Raw genomic sequence first — 11,945 nt, 5'->3', positions numbered from 1 at the left:
TTGTCTTTTCGACCGAAAACAAATTTGCAGGGTACACCCCACACAGCCTTACAGTCGCAGAGCCCTAGCACAACAACAGGCAGTAACAGGCCGGTGCTGCTAGAGAAATAATTTTTGCGTGGGCTTGTGAGAACTTCCCCAATACTTTTTTTGCATAGGTTTACATCGTTTTCCTTAACAGTTTTTTATGTTGATCATAATCTGAAACAGCACTAAATTTAACAAGAAGGCTCGTCTCACTTTGTTTCGTTTAAATGCTTACACCTGGAGGTGTTAACAGCCTGTCTCCTTGAGAGCAAATGATTGAGCAACTGCCGGAGCCACGGCCTTGACCTCCACCCCACACTTCCACGCGGCGCACAGGCCTGGGCCTTCTGGGAGCCTGCATGGCACCTGACATACTTGCTGATCTTGGGGAGTTTCTGTCTGCTCGGGGTCCCCAAAATATCCGGAGGTTTTCGCCTTGCCAGGAAGGGGGGCCAGGGTTCTTTAGGTGTAAAACAGGTGACAGGCCGTTTTCCTGGAATTTTCTTTTCTCCACGTTGCTGTTACGTATAAAGTACAATCCTCGTTGTTTAATAGAGGGGTTTTCAGTTCCGAGCCAATGGGATTTATATTCTCAAATACGACACCACGTACGTGTTGGTAGGACAGTGGGTGCTGGTTAAATGAGTCGGAGCAGGGTCTGGTGAGTGCGTGCAGACAACCATGTCACCATAGAAATTAAGGAGGCAGTGAAGTGTTCGTTTCTGAAACCTGACCCCCGCCACAGCGGGCCCTTAGCAGGGGGCGATAGACTCAGTGGCTGCGAAGCAAATATTCCCGTGATTGTTCTATCAATACTGGGGTGTTTCTTCCCCTTCTAGGGTCAAGTCATTTTTTGACAGAAAAAAATAGCCCAGATGTTAAAGGGCAAATTCAATACAATTGACACAGCTGTACAGGAAAACCAAGAAGCTAACTTCACGACTAACTTCCCATTGCAGTTGAGGTTGAACTTGGCTACTTCTTCGAGGTGACCGCTGTGTAAAGGACTGGGTTTGTAAGCAGCTGTGCATTCCTGAGACCGTGTTTTGGGGTCGATGAATCAGCAAACGCTCCAGCCAGACGGGTGAACGCGTGTGTCCGCAAAGACGGCAGCAGGCTGCAGGATCGCTCTCCTCCAGCGCACGGGGCTGTCTCGCCGCGCCCGGCTCGTCTCCTGGGGAGAAAGAGGAGCACTCCTGAACGAGGTGACTGAGATGCACCGGCAGCCCTCGGCTCTGAACACGAGATAATCCCCGTAATTTTGGTTCAGTTCTTATTCTCGGGCTCTTTCCACTGCTTCCCGGGAACTTCACTGCATCGGCTTCTGTGAGTGCACGGGGCCCTGTGCAGCGTGTGCTCAGGGGCTACCAACAGTGGCGTTGAGCCACTGGTTCCCCGCAGCTGTGGCTCCCTGCCCCCCAGGTAACAATTCTTACCGGCCGCCCACCCACTTATTTGGCCTCCACAGACTGACACAGTGTTAGAACTAAAACTACTGTATGTACCATAAAACCCAAAGTCTTTCTCAGACATGGGATGGAGTAAGGCCCAAGAATGCGTGTGGCTCCTTCAGGGTCATGTGGCCCCTTCAGGGTCACGTGGCAAGTGTGTGGGGACTTCAGCCTGGGACTCCGAGACCCCAGCCCCGCGATCTCGCCATCGCGTGTTTCTGCTGAACTGGGGATTTGCTCAGGCTCGTTCCCCGAGGCCGCCGCCGCTGCACCTCACTGCGGTCAGAGACGACTTCTCACCCCCTGGGCCTTCCAGGGCGGTGGCCCTTGGGGTGACGCTCTCCGGTGTTCTGAGTTATTCAGAGGCCCAGGCTCCTCCCTGTGTGGTTCCTCGACGACCTTGGGCTGACCTTGGGAAGACCCCCGGATGCCCCATGAGAGCCTCTGCATCAGCAGACGAGGAAGGGGAGAGAACGGGGAGGCTGGGTGAGAAGCGTCGCATGTTCAAGACTCAGGCCCGGCTGGTGTCCCCCGCTCCGGCTGCAGGGCTCTGGCTCCGGTCCGGTCGCGTGTCTCCACGTGACCGCAGAGGCCTGAGCCACACCGCGGAGCAGAAGGCCCAGGGGGAAGAGAGGAGGCGGCCGCTGCAGGGCCGCTGAGCGGACACCTCGGCAGCTCCTGGGGGGCTGGGAGCAGGAAGAAAGGGGGCAGAGGCTGCGGGGGCCCCTGGGGAGGAAACGTGTCTGTTCCCCGCGGCCGCTCCCCACCCGTTCTCGGCACCGGTTGTCGGCTTCTGCGCCCTTGGATCACGTTTCCGTTCCCTAACTCGTCTCCCCTCCCTTCTCCTAGGCCTCCGCAGACCTCTGCGCACCCGGACTCGACTCCCGTGGGGCGCGGAGAAACGGCCCTGGAACTGGAGCTGCTCACGGAGCCTGCGCACTCGGAGGCACCGGGGCGGCCCGTCTCGCTGGGCTGCCCCTCGGGGCCCGGGCGGCTGCACATCGGGAAGCGGGGCAGAGTCTTGGGGCGCAGTGACGGGGCGGGGGGGGGGGGGGGTGGAGGGCGGAGGCGCGCGTTTGTAAAACCGTGTTCGCAGACGCAGTACGGGGGCCACGGAGGTCTGCGCGGTTCAAACGCAAAGCTCCTAACACAATTTCACAAGGACGGTTTTGTGGTGTTTTTGTTTAAAAGCGAGGACTAGTTCCTCCATTAAAGTGTTGTGGGGGCCACAGGGTTTCAGTTACATTTATTCTTTTGTTCTCAAAACATATTTGATCATATCTGGCGAAGCAAATGTCTGGAATGTGGTCAAACGAGAGGTGCTTCGGCCTTCCCAGAGGTACGAGCTGATTTTAAAAGTCAGTGATTTATTTTATTTTGATTTATCAACGAAGAAAATTTGTTTTGCTCTGAAGTCGTGTAGCTCTGGAGACATCACTTAAGCGTAGCGTACTTTGCATCTGTCTGTGATACAAAGCACAAAGCCGCTTTATGCAAAACGAGTGCCACTAGCATCTGCGTGTCACACCACTGATCGCATGGAAACCGTGCCGCCTGGAAGTGTGCGGCAGAGTGGCAGGCGGACCGAGGGGCCCCGTGTGTAGGGCAGCAGGGCAGCAGGCAGGAAGTAAAGGGTAAGAGCAAAACAGGAAGTGGCAACCTATCCAGCACTGTGCAAAACCACCGAGGCCCCACAGACCTCTGCGCACCGGGCCAGCAACACGACAAAGGTAATTTGGTGACTTTTTCCACAACGTCTTTGCTAATGGTGAAACTGCATTGTTTTAATAGGGATTAAATACACTCGTGGCATGTGGAGCAGAGAAGCTGAACTGACTTGTGGTTTTATGATTTCGCTGTGACACGAAACCACTTAGAGGCTACCCGTGGGCCAGAGGGAGGGGCCCTGGCCTTGGGGTTTCGTGTATGTACGTATATATAGTCTGAAGAACCTAAACTTACCAGGTCTAGCTCACAAAATCTACCAGGGAATTAGATTCATTTCAAGAATATTAGCTACTGGAAGCAGTGTGAAGACCGAATTTTGAAATCCTATAAGAAGTTACACCTGTGAGTTAATTATATTTATAATGAAGTTATAGGAATATATGCTTGACTATTAACTATGTCCCATAAAATAAGTATTTTGTATTTGTTTTTATAACTCTGCCTAAGCAGGGATCACATTGAAGGTCAAGTCTAAATTTAAGCCATAATTAAGTACAAGGTTAGTTACTTTGATTTTGGGGGGGGGGGTGGAAATTACTGGATTAAAATACAAATGTATTTCTGTACATGACTCTTTAAAAAAATTACTTTTTAAAGACAGTTGACATTGAGTGTTCGTAATTAGATACGTATATGACTTACAAGGCGATGCCCACAGTAATTCCAGTGCCCACCGGGCACCACCCAGAGTTGGTACACGGTGCTGACCATTGTCCTCTGCTGCCCTGAGGTCCCAGGAGCGCTCTCTGACCACCTGTGTGTCCTCCGTCTTCATCCGCCGTTTCCGCCCGCCCCTCCGGCAGCCGCGGTCCGTCTCCGTGCCTACGTCTGTGCACGAGACTGTGTGCGAAAACAAACATTTCGAGTTGACCAGGAGGGCCCTAGCGTCCCCTCAGCCCGACCAAACTCGAGACAGGTGTCTTCCTGACGCTGGTCCCCTGGCTGCCCTTGTCTCAGGGCTTTTACCCTAAAACATGTGCCGCCGAAAAGCCGTCCTCTGCCCCAGAAGGTGTGGCCCTGCCACGGGCCCAGGAGGTCTCTCTCCAGGCCCTGGAGCTCACCGCCGAGACGTGCAGGCATCCGGGAAGGCGGGGCCACGTCTCCCCGTGTCTGTGGCCGCAGGGCCCCGCCTCGGACAAGCCGAGCAGCACGCCCGGGTGGCGGCCTGCTCTCGGGCCGGCCTCCACCCCTGAGGTCTGTCCACCGGGACTTCTCCCTTCGATTGCCGCGCCCTCCGAAGCCCCTCTGGCCCAGTCTCTCTCTCCCGGTGCGGCCCTTCCGGCCTCCGCTGCCACTGCCACTGCCTCCCCTCCCCGTTTCGCCGGCTGGTGCGGTTCTCCGTTGCTGGTCCAGAGCGCAGCGCCAAGAACAGTTTAGGATTCGCCCAGTAATCTCAAGTGCCCTTCCCGCCGCTTTCTCTTCCAGAACGAAAACACGCCAATCCATGTCATCAGTAATTGTTTTCTGGAAGTCTTGGGGGACGAGATGGAGTAAATACCGTAAGGCCACTGCTGTAGCTTTCCGAACTGTTCTGAGAAATCACTGAGGGTGACTTAGAGTAAGACGCCTTTGTACGCGTCTGTGATAACCTCGTGCTCCAGGCGCTGCTCACTGAAGCCTCACTTTTAGTACCAGGGCTGGCGAGAGTCTCTGAGGAATGTTGGAATTGTGTGTTAATGGCAGAAACACTACATTTCAAGGTATGGACTTTCAGCAGTCAAATTTTCCTTAATAGAATTTTATTTTACAAGAAGGAGAAACGATAGAGCTTTCTGTAGTGTCAGTAACTAAATATCGAGGTTAAATAAAGCCTAAGGGGTGTGGCTGATGGTTAAAGACAGAGATGAAGCCAGAATTGCTGGAGAGTGAACCATCCATATAGCTTTGCTGCTGAGAAGCCCAGAGACAACTGATAAAATAGATGTAATTGAGTATTTCGGTTGCTTTTATTTTGAGTTTTATTTTCCCCCCAAAGCTTCCAAAATTTCTAGAAACATGGGAGAAGGCAATTTATACCGTGAGATCATCACAAAGGAAAGGTTTTAGTTAATTAGGCATTGACTTGGCTTAATTATACGGAACTCCAAAAATAAAAGGAAATAAAATGGCCGATTAATTAAAAGTGCTGGACGAGGCTTAACTCTTTGCAGGGAGTGTTTTCTCAGGTCCGCACGTGAAGGCAGCAGTCCACGGTGGGCGTTCCGGGCCACGGGGCGCTGGCGGCCACGCAGCGAACTGACCGACTCAGGGAGTTCCGGGAGGCAGAGGGAGCAGGCCATCAGTCACAGTCATTCTCCGGGGTGGCCACCACCGCAGACAGAGTCAGCCGAAACCGGGAGAATGTGCCGTCGCAGGGAAACACGCGAGAAGGCACACATGTCACACAGTACCTGGCTGTCGGGGCGAGGAGAGGGGGCAGACGTGGACGGGTCTTGCAGGCATGCTATGGAAGCCAAAAAAGCCAAAAAAAAAAAACAAAACCCTCAAGAAAGCACCTCCTGTGCTGAACACATTTGCAGGCGTATTCACAGCAGAGGCGCAGACGGGACTGCTCGCAGGAGCGTGGTGCCTGAGAATCCTCGTCTGCGACGGGCGAACATGGTCACGGGCGTTAGACTAGAGAGGCCGCCCGCGCTGCGCCCTGCACCCTGGGCCCACGGGGAGGAGACCCTCACAGCCTCACGTGCCACAAGCGGACCCCGAGGGAGCTCGCTGCCGGGCCTGCGTCTGTGCGGCTCCAGTGGGGCAGACCCGGCTGTCCCGAGAGTTGTTGCCCAGTGACCTGGGCGGGGTTGCCCGGCAGGGCCGGGTGCGGGGGCGCATGGGGGCACCTTCTGTGTTGCTGATGCAGTTTTCTTCCGGTGGGTGCGCCGGCTCCGCGAGGGCGCTGACTCTGAGACAGCGTGTTGACTTGACCTCGGAGTATTTCAGCTTTTACGCTTATTTCCTTTAGTTTTAAGTTTACTTTTAAAGGTCCACCTTAAATACATAATACCCTTCCTTTTTTGTGTAATTTTAACTCATCAAGCGATGTCTTTTCCCAAAGCCAAAAGTGAGATCTACGAATCGGTTGGATGAAAAAATAGGCTTAAAAATGCAAACTAATTCAGTTTACTTTCGAGGTTAAAGGAGAAATGCTGTTCACTTGGCATGCAGAGCATGCACGCGCACACACTTGTAAACACACACCCGCTCCACTGGACCGATTAAGGAGCGCCGTCCCGCCCTGCCTGCTGACCGCCGACCTGGAGCGAGCTTCCGTCTGTAAGGAGCACGGGCCTCCCTCCGCTGGGGAGCGCGCGGGCGAAGGAATCCGGGCAGCAGCGGTTTCAGGGCTGCCAGGGCTCCCCATCCGCAGAGAGATGAGGGCGCCTTTCTCCTGCCCCTCCGGCCACGTGCAGGCACCGACCCGGAGCGCGCGCGCGCGCACGAGAAGCTGGAGCCCAGCAGGCGGCGGGAAGCGGACCCGCCGGAGGCCTCGGCCCAGGCCCGCGCGGCACTGCGTCTCCTGGGCTCCTTGCTCACCCTGGACACGCTTCCGCCAGAGCTGGGTCCTGAAACGCAGGTGAGAGCATCGGAGAGGAGGCTCCCGTCTCTCTCTGAGCTCTGAGGAGCCTCCACAGTGCTTCCTGCCGGCGACCTCACGGACCCCTCCTGGGGGCATGTCCAGAAGAGCTGGAATCCCCCCCCTGCAGCCCAGGTGCGCGCCTGCACCACCTGGCAGGTTGGGGTGATTCGGCGATCGAGGGCTTCCTAGGACCCCGCAGGAAACACTCCGGCCAACAGGGAATCCGGGAGGGGACCCCGCTGCCCGCGGGCTGCGTCTCTCCACCCGCCCGGACATCTGTGCGGGTCAGGAGCGGCCTCGCAGCTGACGCCAGCGGTCACCTGGGGACTGGACATGCGGGCCGCGGGGTGGCTTTCTCCCGGCTCCGGTCCACCTCCTGGCGCAGAGCCCGCAGGAGCGCACGCGGCCGCCACCTGACCCCTGTCCCTTCACCGTCCACGTCTCCCAAGGCGACCACCTGTGCTCCGGTGGGCTGGGTCACACGCAAGGCGCGGCCTTTGCACACCAGCCCTGAGAGTGGGGCAATCCGAAGGGAGGCAGCGGAGGGGCGTCACGTCGTTCCTGAGTGTGAACCGGTCGGGTCCCAGCGCCTGCCCTGCCCGCGGTCGTCCACGGGAGGAAAGGGCCGCACTCCGAAGTGCTCCACCTAAAGAAAAATGACAGCAAATACAGATTTTCCTTGAAAGTGGAAGCTTAGTTGTGGGCTTAATTTCTGGGATAGAAACAGAACGCTTCTGTAGATTTGTCATGCTGGGGTTGTTCCAGCGTGCCAGTTTGGTGGAGATTCGGTAGTGAGTCTCGTTTCACTGCACAGACGCGATGAATGCAGTGCTGGTCGGGGTCGCCACACGGCGCCCTGACGCGGAACAGCTCAGGGGCAGCCGCGGGGAGGACTCGGCAGTCCTCACGAGGGTCACAGCCGGCTGTGGCCTCGGGGTGCCAGCAGCGCGTGCTCACGGGGCGCAGGGTGCTTCCATGAAGAAATACTCAGAGTTAATTGACTGTTTAATAATAAAAAGTATCTTTGTTTGGATTGAATGGGGGGCTCTTAATTTTATGTGATAACATGCACAGTTTCCATTTGGTTTTAAATGGACTCTAAAATGCTCTAAATATTAAATTAGCCTTAACCTTTTGAGGGAGGAAATTAATAGACATGACATTATGCCTTCAGGCATCCCTGCAAATTATATTTATACTCTGTTATACATATATTTTTGCTAAATATATAAATATAAATAATTCATTAAACTTTATCTTCACACTATTTGAAGATTCAAATTAAGTGTTAAGAGTAAACCTACTACGAGCATATTAACCCCCTTAAACTGTCGAATCGTGTGCAGCTAACCTTCGGCTTGGTCTGAATTGATTTTTGTGCTGTTGTGTTTAGCAAAGTGATTTATGATGGCAGACTTCTCTATTATACATAACCCCTCCAGAGCATTGGTTATTAATGCAGTGCCTTACTTCATTAAAACAACAAATCTAATCACTTGAGATCAGATTTATATGTTGGGTGAAGGAAAAGGAAGTCCCCAACTTCGCAGGCCAGAACTGTATTCTATCACGGACATAAAGAGAGAACTGGATTCCTACGAGTGTCCTCTACCCCCAGGTGTAGGGCACAGGGGGGACATGGGAGGAAGTGGGAGCGAATAGTTTGAAGTATTTTGAACAAATATGACCAACGGTCAAAACAGATAATAAGAAAATAGCACGAACACCTCTGTGAAAAGCAATCTGAAAACAAGTGAAACGGATACGATGTCAGTGGATGTCCCCAGTCTCCAGGTCAGGTTGTGAACTCCATCTGTAACCCTGTTGAGCGCCATCTGTAACCGTTCGCACACGTGTGCCGTGACGCGGATGAAACTCTCATCGTCCTTCTGTTGCAGCTTTACTATTTCCTCACCTGGCTTTCTGGCCCCCAAAAAGCGACCCTCAACTGTCAACGTTTTCTCCTCCTCGCAGGCCCCAGCACAGACCGTGCCCGCTCGTTGACACGCAGTGCTCTGCCGTCCGTGCTACTGAGCGGCGGAAGTGGTCTGGCCGGGGGACTGTGCTTTTCTGTTCATCATGTTCAGGGCCCAAAATAAATACCAAATAGGAGCCCTGGAAATGTTGGGGGTAACGGCAGTAACAACAGGAAACCTCCCAGGCTCCTCTAAGGAAATGCATTATTGGATTACAAAGGAGTTAATTGAAGTCATCATCATTACAAGAGCTGATTCCTTTGATGTATTGCCTCTGGGCTTGATTAAAGATTTAACAATATTGGTCTTACATCCTGAAATGTGAAAAATGCCTAATCATTTGTTCAATAGTATAAGGATTATTTAGAATCGGAAAGCCAGAAAAATGCTGTCTGCATATAAATTAGCCTGACAAACTTAGTTCCTCGTTTCTGAGGACTAGATGTATAAAGAAGAAAGATGTGTGTTTATTTTTAAAAAACAACACACGACAGCTGCAGGACTGAGAGGCGCAGAGTCACAGCAGAAGGAAAACACAGATTCCCGTCCCAGGCGCCTGCGCTGCGGGCCCAGCTGCTGGACTCCCCTGGGGGGGGACGTCAGGGCATGGTCACCACCAGGGCATCTGGGTCCCTTCCTCTCCTAAAACAGTGGCCTCTCCCTTCCTGCCAGCGCGAACCTTCTGCATCCTGCAAGCAACACGACACTGAAAAATGCCACCCAGCATGGAGTGTAGTTGCTGTAACCCAGGGCATCAGTTCTAAAGAACGCCGTAACACTCTCAGGATAAGTTAGCTTCGGTGTTCTCATGGGAAGGTTTTAGGATGCAACCATCGAGTTGATAAAAGTAGTGCCTGAAAAAAGTGAGGGGAGAAGAAGGTGAGACGTCACCCGTGTTTCGATGCATTTCTAACGTGACGTTGGCTGAGCACCTGCTGAGCGTTAGGTGCTGTTCGTAGGACGTGTGCACCGTCATCGCCCTGAGTTTACCCAAGACCACTGAGGTGCGGAGCTTAAGTGACTTCTCAAGCTCAAATGCCAGTAAGTCAGAGTGAAGGTCAAAGCCTGGCCAGTCGAGATGCAGAACCCACACGGTGAACCCGTAACTACACGATCGTTCTCGTGTCTGTGTGTGCTCTCCGCCCACGAGCCAGGCTGCACGCGTACTCGGTGATCAGCACTTCAGAGCAGTTCAACAGAAGGAGGCAGTGAGTCGTCTGCATTGCGCCCCAGGCACATTAGTAGTGGCTCGTGTCCCCGTCCCAAAGGAGCAGTCCTCACGCAGACTGTGAGGTTCCCTTGCCAGAATCCCCTTCTTTCTTTGACTTAGTGATGAACAAATAGTAGACGTTATGTGAAATACCAAGACCGGTTTCCTTTAAACAAGAGTGAACACTGCAGAGGTCCTTGACATCTGCGAGGATTTTCCCTTTCAAGACGCACTTTAGCTCTGACGACGAACGAGATGTGAGAGAAGGCAGCCCCACTCAGACCTGGGTCGTGTCACCACTCTTCACGCCCGGCGGGGGGGGGGTGGCCAAGATGGGGCTCTTCCACTACGAGCTTCCAATGGCCGAGGGAGGTTCCCCGTGTCCGCCAGAGGAAGGGGCCCGTTGGAAAGAGTTATTCCGGCTCTCAGGCCAGCGCGGCACTTCTGATTTGTGGATTTTAGGCATTTGCACGCATGCATCCATGCCTAGGAGAACACTATTTACAGAGTACTCGGTGTTGTTTCCATGTCTATCCCCAAAGTCCAGTAAGTTCTAGAGTCAACGATGAAAAAACAAAAATTTGAATGTGTCTCCGTAGATTTATGTATGTGTATGAGTGGGGTTTTTTAAATTTGATGTTAGCATAATTGACTTTTCAGCATTTCATTACAATTGTAACTGTTAGATTCTTTTTTTTCTTTTAAAATGAAAATGTGGATTTCTCAATGGAGTTAGAGCATTTGCAATATACTTTCCAGGAGTGGTCAAAGCTGAAAAAGTAAAAGCCAGAACACAGTCTAAAAGCCAGAACACATCCAGGGGGGAAAACAGTGGTCACGACAGCATTACACTTTAAAACAAAGCCGGAGGGTCTGTGCTGGACTCCACCACCCTGCTGTGGGACCCGGGGTGAACGGCCTAGCCTGCCCAAGCCCAGCGCCGGTCTCCGCCTGGTCAAAAAGTCGGAACACGGAGTAACCCCCCTGCACACGGAGCCCCGGAGGACTGAGACCCAGGAGGCAGCAGGCGGTGAAGTAAATGCTGAGTTGCAGACTCGGGGAGACAGCTCCCTCCCACCCTTCGCTGATCCTCCAGGCCCCTCCCTCTCCAGGTGCACGGCACAGCCCAGGAGACCCACGGGGGGATGGGAGGGGGGGCGTGTTTATTCAGGAGCCGTGTCTCCAGGCCCGAGAGCTGTGCAGCCGGCGGGGGCGGGCTGCCTGCGCGGTTCACAGTGAATTATCCGAGGGCGTCGGGCTCTTTAACGAGCGGCGTGCGCGGGGATTTGTCCCAACCACCAGGCTGCCATCCCGGCGCTCGGAACTTTTCATATTCAATTAACTTCCCGGGGAAGTATGGAAAGCAAATTGATATAAATTGCATTTCTGGCTTCCCGAAATGTAATAAAGGGCTCCAGCGAATACCTGCCTCCGAGACTCACAGCACAATGAGGGCGGTTCGGGACGCGCGCGCTCCAAGAGGCTCCCGGAGCCGGCGTCGGCGCGAGCCTCACCGCTCTCTTCCCCGTCCAACCCTCCCAAACTCAATATCGCTGCCGATGCATTATTCAGGGAGGGAAGCGTTTGGGTTCCCTCATCTAATTCCCCGCGATTCCTGAACTGCATTTCTAAGCGCTGGGCCTTTCTTTGTTTTTCCTAATTCAGTTAAGACGTAACGGAGTTCTTTAAAGTTTCGGAGACCGTTGCGCTTTAACAATAAGCTCAGCGGTGGTTTGGGTGGCGCTCCGGGGCGGGGAGCGTGGGTTTCGAAATGACTGGCGGTGACTCATGCACGGGGAGGGAGCGCTGCACATTTGCCCAAGTTCACGTGCATAAACGTGTGTGTGTGTGTGTGTGTGTGTGTGAAGACAGTTGTGCAGAAAGAGTCGTGTGAGATGCTGTGAATCTCGTCATTGAAAGAACGACTGTTACTCATCGGCAGAAACTGTGGTGGAATGGCTTCCCCGCGAGACTCGACCGCTGAG

The sequence above is a fragment of the Phyllostomus discolor genome, chromosome 8 (genome assembly GCF_004126475.2).
Source record: "Phyllostomus discolor isolate MPI-MPIP mPhyDis1 chromosome 8, mPhyDis1.pri.v3, whole genome shotgun sequence".
Lineage (NCBI taxonomy): Eukaryota > Metazoa > Chordata > Mammalia > Chiroptera > Phyllostomidae > Phyllostomus > Phyllostomus discolor.
Note: the sequence above shows the minus strand (reverse complement) of the source record.